Here is a 20,169-nt window from a genome sequence, read left to right as displayed (position 1 = left end):
GTGCTGGGTGCTGCACCTCCTAATTTTTGTTATGATTTTCTTCCTGCTGTTATACAGCCTATTGATTTTGTGATTCCACCAGGGTGGCTTGTTTTTTGAGTTAGTTCTGTACTTCTTCCTGCTGGGTACAACTGCCTCTCTGCAGCTATCAACATGCTTGTACAGGGTTTCTGTGAACAGTTCTGCATAGGCAGCAGTGTTCTCAGGGTATATGGGGACTTGACATTTTTCCAGGTTCTCACTTAATAGCAGAAAGTTAGCCTTAGAATAGTCCCTGAATATACCAGGTTTAGCTGAGGGTCCAGGTTTTATTTTTACTTCAAAGCAGATCATTTTGTGATCTGACTGTACCAGGGAAGGCATTACAGCAGGGGGTGTGCAGCACTCTCCCATATTAGTGAGGACCAGATCCAGTATGGTTGCACCCCTGGTTGGTGTATTGACTATCTGGTCCAGGGAGTTTGTGTTTACAAAATCCAGGAATCTCTGTGCATGTAAGTTTGTTGTCATATAGGATTCTCAGTTAATAGTGAGGTAAATAAAGTTACCCATGAATATGGCCTTGGGTTGGATAGTTAGTGTTTCTAATAAGTATAAATAAATGCTATGGGTTTCCTGGGTCATAGAAGGTGACCTATAGCTTGCAAGGAAGTGGTATTGGATTTTGCCTATGGTGATTTGAACATGGAGCAACTCAAGTGCATTGTTCTGTTTGACCAGCATTAAAGTATATTTATCTTTGATGTAACTAGAGACACCTACACCTTTAGTCCCTGCCTGTGAAGTAGCTAGCCTAAATGTGTGGAAGGCATTATAACCTAGCACTGTTGTCTGGTTTACAATGGTGGCCTCTGTCATGTCAGGTTCCTGCCATACCCTCCTAGCAACCAGGTCCCTAAGATGGTCTGCTGAAGGGACCACCTAAGAGGTAGAGGAAGCAGATCCATGTGCCTCAGTGATCACTTTCCTATCCTTGGAGAGTGGTTTAGTGGACCAAGATCCCTCTGGATTTTGCCAAGGGTGGCATCTTTGAGATGGAATTGTAGGGAGCACTCTCAATCTTTCATGTTCATGTATTAGGTGGTGGACTCCTTAGGAGAGTCCACGTGCCTCCTTTCACATGTCCTCTTCCTGGAGAATCTCAGATTGTCACTGATGTGAGTCTGTAGAAGAGTCTGACAGCACTGCGGACATCATTAAGAGCATCTGGTTTGCTTGAGAGCTGTGAAATGAGAGTTTAGAAATGGCTGGATGGGTACCAGATGGAGGAGCTAGTGCTGAGGGAAGTCCCATGTAAATTCTCAGTGGAGAAGCTATTATTCTCTCCATGACTTTGAACATCAATCCTTAATCTGTCGGTCATTGGAAATCCAAGTCCAGAGTGGAACTGGCCTCTACAGAAGCAGAGCCAGGTGGTTCCGAGCTGGAGACAGCAGCTCAAAGGCCAAAGAGTCCAACATTGAATGGGTCCTACATGTGTTGTTGCCAAAAACTGTACAGTAGAAATAGCACTGAGTAGCTGGAGCTGGGACTCCCCTAACACCAAGGATCCTGGAGTTAAGAGTGTTGGAAGAAAATCCATCTGACTGGTGGAGGACAAATCTGATCTGACCTGCATGAAACAGGGGATGGAATGATGCCCAAATCCATCTGAGTCTTAAAAAAGGCCCCCAAATCTGCTTCTGTGGTACTTTACGGAAGCAGCTAAAGGAGGTCTGGAAGGGAGAAATTTTAACCATTTCCGTCTCTGACTAGTGTTAGCTCAGAACCACAGGAGAGGACTAGCCTAAATCAAGGTGGTCTCAAGAGATCTGGCTGCAGCCATCACAGTCAAAGAGGAGGAAGCTGGATCCTGTGCTCTCCTCTTTTTAGCCTCCTTATCTTTCTCTTTCTTTTTATCTGAAGCCTAAGGGTCTGAGGTGAAAAGGCCCTTAATAAATAACTTATTGTGGAGATCCAAAAGAGCCATAATCCAAACCCCTGACAAATATCACAGCCCACCTCAAAATGTTCTGAATCATGTGGGTCCTGGGGAAGAATCTTTGTGGCCATACTTGGACACACTTTTAAAGCGCTTGTCAGAAATTTCAATGTCAGAAGACAAAGCAAAACATAGACACACACACACACGCGCGCGCACACACACACACACACACACACACACACACACACACACACACACACACACACACACACACACACACACACACACACACACACACACATACACATACGCGCACACACACACACACATACACAGACACACACACACACACACACACACACACACACACACACACACACACACACACACACACACACACACACACACACACACACACACACACACACACACACACACACACACACACACAGACACACACACACACACCCACACACCATGAATCTCCATTATAAACTCTAAAGATAGCAGAAGAAGTAAATCACCAATAACTCAATCTGTTTTTTTTTTATGCTGAGACAATGCAAATGGTGGGCAACTACCTAAACATTCAAAGGAATTGATGCTAAGAAATTATTAAAGAAATTCCTACTACTCAGTGGAAAAAGATTAAGGACCTTAGTCCTTACAAGCACACCTCAAATAACTAACACAGAAAAGAAATATACTGAAGCAAAAGCTATAAAAGTGAGAGCACTTAGCTGCGTGGCCTGCGATCTGAGTGCAAGATAGTACACAGTGCATTACTTAAACGGAAAAAGATAGGAGCTTGAAGTGCCTCCATTAATTGGAATGGATGGGAGGAGGAAGTACAATCACTTAGTTCCACAACCAGAGACCAAAAGCAAATGTGTCAGGAAAATAAAAAAGGAACTTCAAGTAATGAGAATATTAAAGCAGAGAGAAACAGGGAAGGAAAAATACTGGGACAGGAACAAACACAGGTATAATTTGGACTATTTGAAAGATTGCAACTGGCATACCTAGAGGTGATCGTGGAGTTTAGACAAAAGCAAAAAAAGGCACAGAACATATCAAATTTACCTGGATAGGGTGGGTTATTATTGGAAGTACGCTGCAATAAATAAAAAGCTAGTATCTAGGGCAAACAGTGTAATAACTAATAATTTTTAAGGAGAAAGGAGTTAAACTAATCTTAAAATTGAATACTAGGTTAGACAAAGAGTTCACAAATGAGCACTGGAAAGAAATTTGTCTGGCGCCCAAATAAGCAATGAGTTCCAGGAAATTTTGGATTTTTGAAGTAACTACTTACATAAGTGCTTTTATACTGCAAGTGGGCTACAAATTATATTCTCCTAGATAACTGGAGAATGTTGAGGATGTAGCAATGGAAAGCTTGGAACAAGAGAAAGTACAGTTACTTACCCTAGCAGTATATGTTCATATTATCACTGCTAAAGTAGCCTTACCTATAAGGTTTATATCCTGCCATGGATGTAAAAGCCGGCCAGCTTCCAAAACTTCAGGGATCTTTCACATACCCAGACTGTCAGGCAGCTTGAGCTGAGTTGACTTAAAGACAAATGTGTGCGCTAAGCATTCAGAGCTGTCTACCATCAGAGAGAGGGAAGCTCAGCCCTGAATGAACAGACTGAGGAACAACAAAAAAAAAACATGCCTACACCTTGAGATAAACAACGCACCAAAAAACAAGGAGGGTGGATTGAGGGAGCAGCTACTGCAGCAGTTATTACTGGAACACCTACTGTTATGGTAAGTTTACTTACACAACTGTACTCTGTTCATCATACTGATCACTGCTGCACTAATCTTGGTTAGACAGGTAGATTACCCTAACTAATTAATTTGGTAGGGTAGAAGGAGAAGGGTCCAGGGGCCCCAGCAAAATGGTCTTAGCAAAGCCTAATCTGAACCAAGAGAAGGGATCAAGCTTATAGTGCTTTGTAAAGGTATGTACAGAGAAACAAGAACCAGCTTATACAATACTTCTAGAATCCAAGCCTTTCCAAAAAAAAAAAAATAATAAATGAAGCCAAGGTCCTGGTACACTGGACCTTGAACCTTCCTGGAATAGTTTTGTTATACTGAGTATAGCAAAAGGTAATAGCTTTAGACAACCATTTAGAAATAGTCTGTTTTGATACAGGTTGTCCCTTTTTCTTACCTTCACAAGAAATGAACAATTGATCCAAATATCTGAAAGATTTAGTTCTGTCAAGATAGTGTTTGAGCCATCTGTAGATATCCAAGGTAGGGAATATCATTTCTCTCTTACTTTTAGGTTCAGGAAAGAAAACAGAGTGATGAATAGTTTGGCTTAAAGTAAATTTGGATACCCCTTGAGGAATAAAAGAAGGATTAGTTCTCAAAGAAACTCTGACCCTATGGAAAGTTAGATAGGGCTGAGTCACTATAAAAGTTTGTAACTCAGATATCCTTCTTGCAGAAGTCAGAGCAATCAGTAAAATTGTTTTCGATGTTAAGAACCTCAAGTCAACTAGGTTAGCTGGATTAAATGGAGCAAGTGTTAGCTTCTCTAACACAAAATTAAGTCCCTGAAGAGGGACCACTAGATTTATTGGATGCCTCCTATGCAAAACCCCTTTCAAAAACATTTTGACATGAGACTGCATTGAAAGAGGAGGGTCAGTGGGCAGACATGCTGAAATGGCTGACAAATGAACCTAGATATAGGAATAAGAAAGAATATAAGGTACTAACTCACTCAAATATTGTAAAACTAGAGAACAACTAGCCCTGAATTTGGTGCTAGTTATGTTGTTGGCACAAACTAGAAACATTTTCCATTTGTTAATATATGATTTTCTAGTAGCAGGCTTACTTGCCTCCATTAGTATCTGCTACACACCCTCAGTAAACAGGTGGAATTAAGACCCTATCATCTAGGCAGTAAATTGAAGTTGACTGATGTCAGTGTATTGGACACCTCTGTTCTTGTGTTAGTAGATACACTCTGTGAAGAAGCTTGTAGTAATTGCAACTGGCCATTTCTAAAAGAAGAGAGAACCATGGTTGCCTGCACCAGAAAGGAGTCACCATAATGACCTTGGGTTATTCCTTCAGAATATTCAGAAGTACCCTGGATATTAGTGGAAAGGTGGAAATTCATGCAGGAACATTCGTGTCCACAGAAAAGAAAAGGCATCTATCTTCCAGGTCTTCTTGCATGCAGTCCTGGAACAGAATCATGCCAGTTCATCTTTCAGAAAGAAGGAAAATGGTCTGCTTGAGGAACTCCCCCATAAAAGAATCAAATCTCAGAAGACCCCCACAATCTAGTTTCTATGTGTGAGCGTCTGCCCTAGTCCTGCTCAGCCTGTCTGCCAAAAAATTCTGCTCTGGCTGTATGTAGGATACCTGTAGAACAAGATTGTGCTCTGACGCTATATCCTAAGCTAACATTGCTAGTCTCCAGATGGATATGATCTGGTTCCCCTTGCTTGTTGATGTACAGATGTGGTATTATCTATAACCACTTTAAGTTGTCCCAGGGGTCAAAGACATTTCAGAGAGTTAAGTGCCTTGATACTTATGTGTTTGCATCTGTCCTTGGAGTCCCACATTCCCAGCACTTTTATTCCTCCTGAAACTGCTCTCCAAGCAAAGTCTGAGGTGTCTCTGGTGACTGACTGCTGTGCAACAGGGAGACAGAAGGGAAGACCCAGATTTAAGGATATATGTTGTCTCCCCCAAATTATTTCTTTTCTGATAACCCCAGTGCTGAGATTTGAAAAGATAAAGGGTGTTAGTGCTAGGACCACAGAGATTTCACATATTACTGTATCTTTGTCATGTGGAGTCTTGCCAGGGGTATCATGAGAATTATAGATGCCATAAGACCCAAAATATTAAGGTATTGCCTCGCAGTGACCCAAGACTGAGTGGAAAACCCCAGAAACAGATCCAGATATAGATCTACTTTTTTTCCTGTGGAAGAAAAGCTTTTTGAACTGAGATGTCTAGCTGACATCCCAGAACACAATCCTGTGTGAAAGGGTCACGAAAGACCTGAATGTGCTCTTGGAATCCCAGCTTGTGCAAAAGATATCTCACCCGAGAGAGACAGAGACAGAGAGAGAGAGAGAGAGAGGGACAGGAAGGGAGATTTCTGACACTTTGAAAAAGACGATGCAAAGATAAGCAAGTTGTCTAAATATAGAATAGTGTGGATACCCTGTAGCCTGCAATGAGCTATAAATGGAGCTAGACACTTTGTGAACACTCTTGGTGCAGAGGATAGTTCAAAGGGTAAGGCAGAGAATGGATAATCCTCAAAAAATGTCTGAAGTCTGGATGAATACAGATATGTTGATAAGAATCTTTTAAGTCTACTGTTACCAGGAAACATGAAAGAGGAAGAACTGTCAACAGGCTGTGAAGTGACATCATTATGAATTTGGGCACTATCACAAACAGGTTTAGGAGAGAAAGATCCAGAACTGGTCTCCAAGTATTTTCTTTCTTTGGTACTAGCAACACCCTCAAATAAATACACTTCCCCACCTGTGAACTCCTTGGAATAGCATGTGATGAAGAACCAGTGGAAACAAGAGTCTGATCTGAAGGATGAGGAATGACCACTAGAATGGAGGAATTTAACTCCCATTGCCATATGTAACCTTGGTGAATGATTTTCAAAACCCATTTGTCTGAAACTCTCTGTTGATAAAAAGAAAAATGGAGATTCCAACTTTCTTGAAGAAAAAAGAGGCCAGGCTGGGAGGGGGTCATAAGGTCTATTGAATAGTCATCAGATTTGTTGGAATGTTCTTGGTTTTGGGAATTTCAAGACTTTTTTTAGAACCCCCTTGCCATTTTCTTTTTAAACTTCTGTTCAGCTGTATTTTGTTGAGACTGTTTATTCTGCTTTTTGCCAAAATTGGATGAGGAGACAGAAATTCCCTTGGAATATTAGGAAAACATGGGCTGAATAATCTTAAGGATTCAGTAGATCAGCTTGCCCCTTTCATCACACTTTTTGATCACCTCTGTTGCAGAGGGACCAAATACTAAATCTCCATCAAAGGGTGAACTTAAAACCTAATTTTTAACATTATCCGGGGGGGGGGGGTCTGAGAATGCAGCCATGCAATCCTCCTCAAAACAGTACCATTGGGCCTGGAAGAAGTATCAGCAGAGTCATACACACACAATAAACAATAAGTACTGACCTGTGTAATAGAAGAAACTTAAGTTATTTAAAGCAAAATTTTCCTCACAAGAAGAAACTGCAGATAAAATATTCCTCATACTTTCACAACTAGTCAGAACAAACTAACATATGAGACTGACGATTCAAAATTTTGAAAATCAAAGTTTCAAAAGTATCCACTTTTTTCCCATCCCTATCAATAATTTTCCCACCTTATCAGAAACAGTAAGATTAGAAATGACTAGATGCTTAGCAGCACTGGGATCGACTACAGTTATTGCTTGTGGATCAGGTTTGGGAATAGTGTACAAAAGTTTAAAAAAAATGAGGAAATTTATATGCTTTATCTGCATTTTTAAGGACAGCTGGCTGACTATCAAGAAAATTGCAGGCATTAAGAGACACATCCTCTAAAGCAGACAGAACAAGAGGAATGGGTGTAGGATATGGAAAAATCATTCTGTGAAAGTTCATAGTATTTTTAAGGGATGAAGAAACTTCAGTTTTCTCCCACTGAAAACACTGGCACATCATAGCAATAGTCTCTGAGGAAGAGAAACCCCTCCAGGGAGAATCAGATACTGCGCTCTCCTCTGCGTCTGACTCACAAATCTGAGGGGAAAAAAAACATCATCTGTCCCTGCATCTTACAGGATCATAGGATCATAGAAGATTACTAGGCTATTGACCCAGAGGCAATTTCAAGCCTACCTCTTTCATCCCAATGTAATGCCATAGAAATGTTAGTTAATACTGAAGATTGCATTTAATAATGACTGCCCATGTCCAGGAGGGTTGTGGGTGCTATTCCCGGGAAGAATTCATGGTGCCACATCCACTTGTCCAGGTTCCTTTTGAGCAATGTCATAGAGGTGCTCTGTTTCACATGAATAGGTAACCTATTCAAAAGACACAGCAGTCGCTGGGAGATAAATCTGTCCCTCCAGCATGTCCTATTTAAGTCGCAGGCCATATTTAGGTCCCTGGAATGGGTGGCCCTAGTCCCTTTTTATTTACGGATATGCAGCAAGCTCATTACGTTTGGGTCTGATATTGCTCTGTAAGCCAAGCATAAATCTCCCCTAAGAAGTCTATATGATACAGAGAAAAGTGATGGGGACTTAAGTCGGTCTGTGCACAGCACGTGATGGAGTCCCTTGATCTTCTTTGTTAGAACCCCTGAATTTGTCTTTGCATGTCTGAAACCATCTTCCTGCTCTGATTTAGAATCCTGAATCTCTTGAAGAAAAACTACTTTACAAGAAGGATCAATAGCCTGAGTTAAACCCTTAGACAGCGCCAGTAAACTACTAGCCAAAGCAATTTGAGAGGGCTCACATACATGCTTGGTTTTCTGTTCATTTTTGACAAGAAAAATTGGGCCAACTGTGTTACTAATGGCAGCAGCTTCCTGAGGGATGTGTATAACCCCCTTCCAAGGACCTGCAGCTGAGGCAAGTTACTAGCCTGCTGTGTTGGCAAAGGCTGTTTGCTTATTATTTTTTTTTTTTTATTTTTGTGGCTCAAAGAAGGACCAACTGTGGTACCATTAGTCTGTTCCATGGTCAAGCTGAAAATGGTAACCCTTTCCTAGGGAAGACAAGCAGCAAACGCCGGTAAACACTACCAGCCTACAAAACTTACTTTTTTTACTTTTTTGACAGAAAATCACAGTAAAATCACAGTAAAATGCACTTTAAAACACTATACCAGTCTCACAAAAGTAAAATAAATGCAATTTTTCTAAAGAAAAAATATTTTCCGTTACTTTACATATCAAACAAATGGACCAGCACTGTGGTTAACCATCTTCGGAGAATTAAATTAACCAAGAACACAAGAAAATCTCCAAATATACAGACACGCAGAGCATATAATAAAACAAGTACAAAAAAATTTATTAATTCACAACTCACAAAGCTTTCAGGAATAACCCTTCTTCACTGTGTACTCATTAAAACCATGTGACACAGCCAACAATCAAATAATTAAACAATTAAGAACATTTAAAAACATTTTCTAACTGAATTCAGCAACTCAATAAAACTGCATATTCATTTCTATATACAGTCTTACATTAAAAAAACATATATACAAAAAACTTATATATAAACACTTATATACTAATATCTATACATATGCATTCATATGCCCTTCAGCATCATCTGTCGCTTTTTTAGAACTGGTTTGATACTGACAGATACATTTAACCCTGGCCATTCTTCAGCATCTAACCTTATAATCCACTCATATTCACATAACTCGAGTGTATTGTTTAGGTCACCACCTCTCTTATTTCTAAGCTTACTATATAACTCTGAACAGAAACCTATGTTCACTTCCTTTATCCATTATATGCTCGGTTAGGGCGTTACTAGACACCCCTCTTCTTATTTCAGATTTATGTTCAATAATTCTTTCTTTTAATTTCCTTGTACTTCTCCCTATGTAAAATGCAGAGCATTTTACACAATTTGCCATATATATATATATATATATATATATATATATATATATATATATATATATATACACACACACACACACACACACACACACACACACACACACTATGTTAATGGTGTCACAAGTGTCAAAACGCCTAAATATGTACTTTTTATTACTCACTGGATGTGTGAATCTACTCTCTTATATAATATCAGTGCAACATTTGCACTTGTAACAGGGTTCTGTACCCTTTCTCATTGAAACCTGTGCCCTTTTATCAATAATACCAGACATATCTTTATAACATAACCTTTGTTTCAAGTTTTTGCACTTCTTATAGCCAAAATTTGGTCTCACTCCTATAATGTCAACTACTTCCGGCACTGATTTCAAAATATCCTAGATGTTCTTCGTTCCACATTGCTGCAGTCCTAATAACTGTATTGGATGCTCCGGCGCCCGCTTCAAAAAAAAAGCGCAAAGGACAAGCAGTGAAGCCTAGGTTGATGAACCGCTGAGACTTTACTGTTGCAGGATGTGCCTTCTCAGGAAGTAGGCCAGGCTGAGGGGCTTCTCAGGGTACTGTTTCTCCCTCTCTTCCCAAGGTAGTTAGAGCTTCTCCTTCTGTTTCCAAAACCTCTTTGAGAGGCCAGCCAAGTTGCTTCAGTGGGGGCCCTCCTGATAAGAGGCCTAGGGTGGAACCTGAGTTTGAGAGTTTTGAACAGTGTTCAGAGGCTTCTGAGTCTTCTGCGGAAGATGTTTCTGATGTGGATGATTCCCTCCTGAGGATTTCTCATTTTCAAACTCTGCATTCCATGATGCCTCCTGCTCCTGTTAAACCTGATAGGGTACTATAGGTGGCTGAGGCTCATAAGTATCTTTTACTTAGTCCTAGGGCAGACCCGAGACTGTTTCTGACCCTCAAGGGAGGTTAAGGGCCTCTGTTTAAAACCCTGTCCTGTCCCACTGATAAAGAGGCAAGGGCCGGATAGATGGGGAAAGAAAGTGTATACTTCTTCCACTTTAGCCATGAGGGCGTTTGAATGTCAGTTTCAGGGCATGCTAAAATATCAAAATTATCTCCTTTCACAATTGAAATCTAAAGTGGATGCTTTGGCGGAAGGTATTGAGTGTAAAGAGTTGCTGGATTTAGTTCATGTGTCTGAACAAGTGGGTAAGCATTCTTTGCAATGTGGTTTTGATGCTGTACAGGCCTCCTCGAGGGTAGCTGCCACTAGTTCTGTTCTTCGCAGGCATGCCTGGTTGAGGGATCAGAATTTAGCTGAGCATGTTAAAACAAGGATTTTGGATGCTCCTTTACAGTCTGATGTGTTGTTTGGTTCACCCGTGGAAGCAGTTTTGAAGAAAATGGAAGACAAAGCTAAGTCTATGCAAACTGTTAAAGATTTTTTGCAGGTGCAGCCACCGAAGTTTAGTAGAAATTGGCCTACTAAGGGATGGACATATCCTGCTTATGATTCCCAGTCTAAGGTGCTTTTAGGCCTAGATCAGGAGTTCACCTGCTCAGACTTCTGGTGAGGGCAGGGGTCAGTCCTTTTAATTACTCAAGACAGATGGGTGTTGGATATCATTCACCATGGTTACAGGTTTTATTTCCTCCTCCACAAAGGAAAGAGGCTCACAAGCAAATTTCTCAGTTACTCCAAATAGGGGCATTCAGCCAGTCCCTGTCTCAGATGTTCCTAGTACCGGAGACCAATTTTAGCTTTATCTCTCCTCAACACTTATCTGGACATTCCCAAGTTCAAGATGTTGACGTTACAACAGCTTTTACCTCTGCTGGGCAAAGATCACTGGATGGTAACTTTAGATCTCAAGGAAGCTTACCTTCATGTGCCTATAAGACTAAGTTGGAAATTCTCATTATCAGTTCAGTATTCACAAAGTTCTGGGCTCCAGTGATAGCTTACTTCCTAAAAGGAATTCAAATCTATCCCAGCATCTGGAATATGTTATAGCAGTGCTAAGATGCCTAGGGTATTTGTGAACGAATAAAGTCCGGATTTGGACACTGTCATTCAAATAATACATATCAACATGAAGGAGATGTTAGCAGTCCAGTTTGCATTAATGGCGGCAGGTGTTGATTCTAACAGACAACACAACTGTCATGTGGTACATCAACAAACAAAATCATGGATCCCCACGAGTGGAAACCTACTAAGGAGTCTGGTAAGGAAGCCCTCCATGCCCTACCTTTGATTCCACATCTGTTATCTCAGTCATCTGACAGCCTGGCATATTCTGTGTTGAAACACAGCAGGTCTCAACTTCCTCAACAAGTTTTAAATGTGATTATAAAATGGAAGAGAAATTTGGAGATTTCTGAGCCTAATCTGAGTGTGGCTCTTCAATATCTTACTGAGTTATTGGACTTGTTCAAGCAGTTTCTTAGATGTTGGAAAACTTTACTCTACAACCTTTTTGCCCTGCAGCTGCTGCTGAATTGAAATACTTGTCATGGAAGACTGCTTTTCTGTTGGCTATTACTTCTGCAAGAAGGGTGTGAATTGCAGGCCCCCCATATGGCAGTTGAGCCCTTTGATTTTCCATAAGGATAGGGTATCATTACGTACTAATCCTTCTTTTATGCCTAAGGTGGTTTCTAGTGTGGCTTTAAACCAAACTATTCATTTGCCTACTTTTATGCAGACCCCAAAATAAAGGGAAAAGATTTTGCACACTTTAGATGTGCACAGCAGTCTCAGCAGTTGTTTGTTTCTTTTGCTTTGAGTTCAGGGCAAGCCTGTGTCAAAACAAACTATTTCTAGGTGGATTGGGTTTTGCATTGCATTTTGTTATTCCCATCATGGCAAGGAGATTCCAGCTGGGATTAGGCCTCATTCCGCAGCTACTTGGAGTTCAGTGCATACTTTCTCTAAGCATTATCACCTTCCTCTCTATTCTAAGTCTAGGGCTGGTTTTGCCACAGCTATTTTGCAAGGCATGTTGTCAGCTCCTGCTACTTTTATTATTTACCAGCCTCCCTTACCTCTGCTTTGGGATTCATGCTGATATTTTTGTATGGATTGTACATATTTTTGTGCAGGTATATTAAACTGTACTTTCTTCATAATAATACATCTAACCCCATTGGACCTTCTACTAAATGTTGCAATATATCTCAGATTTCTATTATTATCATTATTATTATTACTGCTGATTCTAGCTGTAGTACTATATTCTGAAAATAGGGTTTAGACAGACCTTCCCTACTTGCCAATACGTCAGCTTTAGTATTCTCTAAAATACTGTCTGCATATCCTCGTTCCTTAAACTTGAGTATCATTTCATCAGTTATCACTACACATCTCATCATTAGTGTTGTCTACTAGCTCTCATTAGCTGACTTTTACCTATGCCCTTAAATGTATGTGGAGCGTGCATACTGGTTGTATGAGCATCTGTTCATCTGTACTGATTTTCTATAAATTGATGTTACTATGTTACCATTCTCTTCTATTAATTTAATATCTAAATGATGTATGTTATCACTTGAGTATTCTGCAGTAAAATGTAGGAAGTTAGTAGTATGATTCAAGTAATGAACGAATAAATTCAACTGTAAAATATTACCAGCCCACAATAAAAATATTATCTACAAAGTGTTTGAAAAAAAAAAATAACTTTCTTACTTAATTCACATGACCTATTAAAAACATTCTCTTCCTCCCATTTGTTTATTACTATATTTGCATAAGTATTTGCAATCTAAGTACCCTTTGCCACCCCTACTCTCTGATGGTAATAATGGTCCTGAAAAATAAAGATGTTATTGTTAAGAACAACTTCAAGTAAATCACATATAGTCTCAATATCTTTCCCAGCAGTATCTGTATTAGAACATAAAAATTCACTTACAGCGTTCACACGATAATCAGTGGGTATCACAGTAAATAATGACCGTATATCCAGGGTGACAAATAAGTAATCTTCGTGCATTTGTGCATTATCATACCAGTTATGTTTTGTTGAACTGATTTCCAGATTATGGCAATGTGATTAGCAAACACAGAGTCACCGAAAGAGTTACTAGATTTGTGGCTTTTTAGAAGTAGTTTGTTGGATGAGCAGAGTACAAATATACAAAAGTTTCTAAAGAGGTGTACTGACACAGATATAAAAATTATAAGCGGAATTAATGTATTAGGCTGGGTTCCAGATATAAAAATACCTGGATCCACGCAACTCCTAATAATACTGGTAATGTTAGCAGAAAAAAGAATAATCACTCATAAATGGAAGAGATTGGAAAAAAAAACATGACTGGAACGAAGTAGTAGTGCTAATGAGTAAAATTAATGAAAGGGAGATAGCAACACACTGTAGAAAAGTTGGCAGAAATGCTATGAACATTGTTAATGTGGGATCAGAGAGTACTTAAAATATGAATAGGAAGTGTGGTAACAGAAATAACAGAAATTTATGAAGACTGATTTGCATGACTGGATAAAAATGGCAAATGAACTGAGATATTAGGAGTATATAACAAGAGAGAAAAAGGTAATCAAGAGGGATGAGGCCAAGAAGATATTTGGACTGCATATTACAGACAGCCTTCCCTACTAGGAACTGATGTCAAAGTATAGGCAAAGAGAACAGGATACTGGAGACCAAAGCGAAAGAACTGCTCTGATAGCATTTTAGTATAATCTAAACAGAAGCTGCAGTGAAAAGGGGGATAATGAGTATGGCATATAAAATATTGCATAACTATAAGAACCAATCAGAGGAAGTTAGAAAGGGCTGGGAAGAGAGACATGGAATGCAGTTTACAAGAGAACAATGGAAGGACATATGTATGGATCCAAGTATGCAGCAAAGTCCAGAAGGTTCAGGAATTTTGCTTGGAAGTGTATCCATAGGTATTTTTATACCTCAACCAGACTTCAAAGAATTTTTATTCAGGTAGATAGCTAATGTTGGAGGCAAAATGTGGAAGAAAGAGGTAACTAGGAACATGTTTTAGAACGTGTAATAAACTTGCAGATTTTAAAAATTATCTACAGAATACCCTGTCAGAAATACTGGGGGACCAAATAGGTTCACAGGTTGCTACTCAGCTAATGACCAGTAGGGCCCTTACAAGCCTAAATGTGAATTCAAACCATTTGAGCCCAAGGTATCATGGGCTTCTCTACTGGGAGGCATGTTAGTAGAGAGGTAATTAAGGATTTGTAGGAGAGGAGTGTTCGTTAGGATAATACTTTTCTCATCAATGACCTTTGTCCACAATGGACATAGGTTCATAGGTGTGTACTAGGCTAATGACTCTGGGGCCTTTACAAGCCTACCCATAGCATTACCCTGGCATAATGCCACCCGACCTTAGTTCCCAGTGCCTCTGTTGAGTAGAGTCACCAAAGTTATTCCCAGGGTGTATTTTCTGTTTCCCATCCACTCATCAAGATTTCTCTTGAAGAGGGTGAGCGAGGTGCTCTGCTTGACATGTATGGGAATTCTGTTCCATAGCATGGGCAGTCTCTGGGTTATGAACCTGTCCCTCCAGCATGTTTTGTTAATTGTGGCAATGAGGTTGAGGTCTCTGGAGCATGTGGTGTGGAGGGATTGGGATTTCTTTAGATGTAGCATTTCTAACAGAGTTGGGTCAGACATAGCTTTGTAAGTCAAGCAGAGATCGCCTCTAAGTAGGTGATATGATACAGAGAATAGTTGGAGTTTTTTGGAGTCTGTCCATATAGGACAAATGTTTAAGGCCTAGAATCCTCTTTGTGAGGTATTTTGCAGCCTCTCCAGTTGTAGCAGTTGTCTAGTGAGGTACATGCCAAATGGGGCATTATACTCGATGATTGGCCTAATGAGGGAAGAGTAGAGGGAGACAATGACCTCTTTCTTCCTGGATGCAAAACCCCTAGTAATGATATGTGCCACATAGAAGAACTTTCTGACCACAGTGACAATGTGGTGATCAAAAGAGAGGTTGCTGTCAACCTGTGTTCCCAGATCTCTTATAATGCCTTCTGTGTTCAGTGGACTACCATCAATGTGGTAATTCATGGGAACCGGGTTTTTCCCAAATGGGATGACAACACATTTTTTGGCATTGAGCTTAAGGCCATGGTTCTCACACCAGTCATTGGTCTCAGGGAGGCCATTCTGTAGAATGTCAACATCATCTGGGGAGTTAATAATAGCTCCTAACTTACAATCGTCTGTAAACTTTGTCAGCCAGAGTCCCTTCATGCTGGCCTGGACTTCAGAGAAATAGATACCAAACAGCAGAGGACCCAGGACCGGACCCTGTGGGACTCCACTCGTGACTTGTCAGCAGTCTGACTTGGAGTCAGCTACTTTCACACTGTGGGTTCTATCTGTGAGCCAGTTTGCAACCCACCTAGTGATATAGGGGCTGATGCCAAGCTTAGTGAGTTTTTCTATGATTCCTGAGTGGGGAATGGTATCAAAAGCATTGGCCAGATCAAGGTAGGCTGTATGAACCACCTTGCCTTCATCCGCAGGTCTGGTGACGGACTCAAAGAAGTCGACCAAGTTAAGCAGGCATGGTCTACCCTTCACAAAACCAAACTGTTTGGGATTCAGAGTTTGGAGATTCCCTGTATCCTTGTTTATTAGGTCCATGATGATGCGTTCCATAGCTTTGCATATCAGACTCATCAGGCTAATAGGGCAATAGTTCCCAGGGTCTGTAGTCACTCCTCCTTTGTGAAGAGGGATGACTGTAGCAGTGCGCCATTCAGTAGGGACAAAGTCTGTGGTGAGGCTGTGACTGAACAGGGCACACAGGTGAGGTGCCAGTTCACTCTGTAGTTCATGTGGAACACAACCAGGGATATTGTCAGGTCCCATAGAAGCTGTATTCTTGGCCTTGGACGGTGCTGTTTTAACCTGTGCAGCAGTAATACTGGGTGCCTGGCAATCTACTGGTATTGTGATTGGTCCTTTGAGGGGAGAGGGGGGTAAAGTTGGCACTGAATCTGTCAGCCAGTATACTGGCAATATCTGTTGGCTTGGTATAGGAGGTACCATTGTGCAGTAGTTCAGAGCAAATCTGGGTATTGCAGTGGACATTCTTTACATAACTATAGAAGGCCTTGTGGTTGTCTTTACTATCTGCTGCAATTCTGTTTTCATAGCTAGCTTTAGAGGATTTGATGAGGGATCTCAACTTTTTGTTGAGGCTGGTAAGGGAATTTTTCCAGTCTTGGGACTTCGCCTTATTCTGCATCAGTTTCCTCCTTCTGTTGTACAGTTTGTTTATGGCAGGGGACCACCAGATTGGCTTCCTTTTTTTTGGAGGAGGGTGTCTTGGTTCTATTGGGTATGGCGAGATCCATGAATTTGTGTACGTGTTCGTACACTGCATTGGTGTATGATACTGCATTCACGCAACTATTCTCCATTTGCATGGGTGCCATGAAGTTAGCCACCTCTGTTTTTAGGAGCCCAAAGTTAGCTCTGGAGACATTTTTCATGGTGTTTACCTTTGCGGTGGGGATGGGAGGGATGTGGATTTCCAAGGTGATTAGTTTGTGGTCAGACCTAACCAGGGAGGAGCTGACTATTGGTGTAGAGCAATGGTCGCCCATGTTAGTGATGACCAGGTCAAGGATGTTGTCATCTCTAGTGGGGGTAAGAATGAGCTGGTCCAGGGCAATGGAATTAATGAACTGCAGGAAATATTGGGCAAGTGTATTGGTACAGGAGGAGTTTACCCAGTTAATGGAGGGGTAGATGAAGTCGCCTAGTAAGAGAGTGTTAGGTTGGACCCTAATATTCTCCAGGGTGCTTAGGAACATGAAGTGCGAGTCTTGGGACATGGTTGGGGACCTATAGCAGGCTACGACCTGAATCGCTATCTTACCCAATGTTATCGGCACCTGAAGTATCTCTGATGCGTTATGCTGGGCTACCAGTTTGGAGGTGCGCATATCCTATATGAATATGGAAACACCACCTCCTTTGGAGCTTTGGTCCAAGTTCTGGGGCCAAAAGGTGTGGAATGAGTTATAGCCTGGTAGTGCAGGGGTGCTTTCTGCTGCCTTGAACCAGGTCTCTGTTACAGCACAAATGTCGATGCTCTCCATTTAAGGAATGCTTCAAGTGAGTGCATTTTGAGATTTAGACTTCTAGCATTCAGCAGCACGACCCTCAGATTACATTTGTTTGTAGCTGTTACAGTGGGTAATTTGGTCTTTGGAACACTGCCTAAAAAAGGCACTACTCGGGTGGCAAGAGCCTTGGCCAGTATCTGGAAGCCCAGGAATGACAGATGCAGGCCATCTCTAGCAAAGCATCGAGGTCTGTCAATCATGTCATCCCAGGCAGACAGATACTGGATCCCCTTACAATGACACCAGAAACTTAGCCAATTGTTGAAATCAATGATTTTCTGCTTGTACTGTGGTATCTTTCTGGGTGATGGTAGGATGCTGCTCAGGGCTAGGGTCATACCCACCTGGGCTACATAATCTGAGAGCTCTTCCATGTCTCTTTTCATGTAGTCCAGGGAGGTACGATCCAGGTCATTCACACCCACATGTACAATGACATAGTCATATTTGTACCTGTTGTTGAGGGACCTGAGTGTGTGCGTTATGTGATGGATCCTGGCACCTGAGAGGCAGCTGACTGTTACTTCCTCCTTATGCAACCTAGTGAGTGGGACATCAGTGTGCCTCACTATCGAATCACCTATGACTAGTGTGTTGGGCATGCTGTTTTGCCTTAGGGGCTTTGGTTGAGTGGCACACTGTTTAAGAGAGTTATGTGTCTCGTGATTAGTGTTGTGTTGTGGTGGTCGAGTGCGTTTCTGCCTTGGAGGTGTCTGTTGCTTGGGTAGATTTTTATTGAGAGCCTCCGCAAAGGTGGGTGTGTGATTTGTGTTTTTATGTGAAGGCAGTGCTGATGTGTGTTCTGGAGGGCTATGTGTTCCATGTAGTGTGGTGCAAGTGTTGACCCTTTGTCCGACCCCGTTCTCCCTCTTGGTGCTTCGGCGCAGGTGAGCTCGGCCCCGACATCAGCCTCGGAGCCGTCCCTCTCTGTGCCGGGAGGGGTTCACACCTCTTCGGAGCGGGGACCCTCTGCTCTGCCCGACAGGGGCACCTTCAAGATCATGAGGATCATGCTGACTCCTGTGTCGGCTCCACGATCGGCCCCTTCGGCTCCTCACCCCATGGTGACTGCATCGTCTCTGTCCACCCTCCTGACCCCAAGCGTGGAGAACAGACGCTCCAGGTCACCCCATTGGACATATCTTCCTCTTCTGAGGCCTCCCCTGATCATTTGGAGGAGCCCCCACAGAAGAGAAAATGTAAGGGGAAACATGTTGACTCCCCCGAGTCAGTCATGTCTGATACAAACTTGGAGGATTCGGAAGGGTCCCCAAGGTCCCCCTCTGAGGATGTCTCCTTTTCAGACATCCTAGAGATCCTTAGACAGAGGGGAAACTGGACTTCCCTTAACCCTTCCGAGGATGAGTCAGTGTACCTGGACGCGTTTGGTTCTCGCCCTTCCACCTCCTGGGTGTCTCCACCTTTCGACCCGCTCATGGAAGTGGTGGCTCGAAAGGCATGGACAGCCCCGGACACAGTGAAACCAGCTCCCCACAGGCCCACTAAGTTTATTACAGCCCCATCCGACAAACAATTTCTGACAAAAGGTGTCCCTGTTGATGCCATGGTGGTGGCAGCAGCTACTAAGAAGGAGTTGGCTGACCCTTCGGTGCCTGTCCATCCACCTAATAAAGAATCTAGGACAATGGACAGGTACAGGAAGTGGATGTTTTCTTCAGCGACCTTTTCCATGCGGTCGCTGAATTATCTGTGCCATTTCACCCACCTTCAAAGGAATCTTCTTAAGGAACTGGGTGAAGCCCTTCAGGTTCCATCAGCTGTGGGTTCTCAGGACAAGATTAACTCCCAGCTGGCGACCCTTAACTCTATAGTCAACTCCTCCATGCGGCTCATTTCTTATGCAGCCGATGGGGCAAGTAGGGCCGCAGGTACAGGCGTGGCTTTGAGAAGACATGCCTGGATGCGGTTATGCAACTTTGTTGACCCCTTTAAGGCGTCCTTCCCTAATACCCCCTTCGATGGTTTGGCTCTGTTTGGACCACAGGTGAAGGATGCCCTTACCAGGTGTGAGCATGAAGGCAAGACTCTCTCTGCCATGGGAGTCCGTTTTTCTACTCCCTCTAGACCATAACCTAAAGGTCAGAAGAGTGGAAAAATGTGGTTTCGGAAACCCCAGGGAGTCATGCCTAACACAGTTGGTGAGTTTCTCTCCAGGGGCAGAGAAGGGAACAATAATAGACACTGGCCCGAGGGGCAGAGGGGGTCCACAAAATCAGGGTAGCAGAGAATCTTTCTCTGACAAACCCTTTCAACACCCCTGAGGGGCTGCCCGACTGTCCACCTTCGGAGGCAGTCGGGGGAAGATTGTCACTGTACCCAGAAGCCTGGCAACTCCTGACACAAGACAAATGGGTATGGTCTATCCTATCTGAGGGTTACAAAATCCCCTTTGTCCACACCCCTGTACAAAGAAACAGGTCCCTTCCAGATGTTCCACCCGGTCTAAGGGATCAAGCAGTACTAGA

Source organism: Protopterus annectens, chromosome 16.part0 (assembly GCF_019279795.1).
Source record: "Protopterus annectens isolate FY-2018-M chromosome 16.part0, PAN1.0, whole genome shotgun sequence".
Taxonomy (NCBI): domain Eukaryota; kingdom Metazoa; phylum Chordata; order Ceratodontiformes; family Protopteridae; genus Protopterus; species Protopterus annectens.
Note: the sequence above shows the minus strand (reverse complement) of the source record.